This window comes from Anoplopoma fimbria, chromosome 10 (genome assembly GCF_027596085.1).
Source record: "Anoplopoma fimbria isolate UVic2021 breed Golden Eagle Sablefish chromosome 10, Afim_UVic_2022, whole genome shotgun sequence".
Taxonomy (NCBI): Eukaryota; Metazoa; Chordata; class Actinopteri; order Perciformes; family Anoplopomatidae; genus Anoplopoma; species Anoplopoma fimbria.
In genome coordinates, this window is record NC_072458.1 from 22265160 (window position 1) to 22265493 (window position 334).

The following is a 334-nucleotide window of genomic DNA, read 5'->3' on the forward strand; positions in this document are numbered from 1 at the left end:
TTACAGTTTCAATTTACAACTCTTTCATCTGTTCACTGATGCTGCTACATTTCTTGCTAAGTGTTGAAGTTTTAGATTTTTCTTTTTTTTTTTGCTGCCAGTTGTGCAAAGTTTCTCTGCAGCTATAAAAAGCAAAACTGTAACTTTTGAAATAAGAAATATCATATTCATCCTCTTACAAATCAAAAGCTAAATGTTAGAACGATAAAATGCACTTTTGGTCCATTTAAGACACTTTGTTTGGAAGCTTATGGTGGCAAATGTAAGATTTATTTATATATTTATTACTGAGCCAATCTGCTGATGTCACGACTCATCTTTATACTGTTTTAAC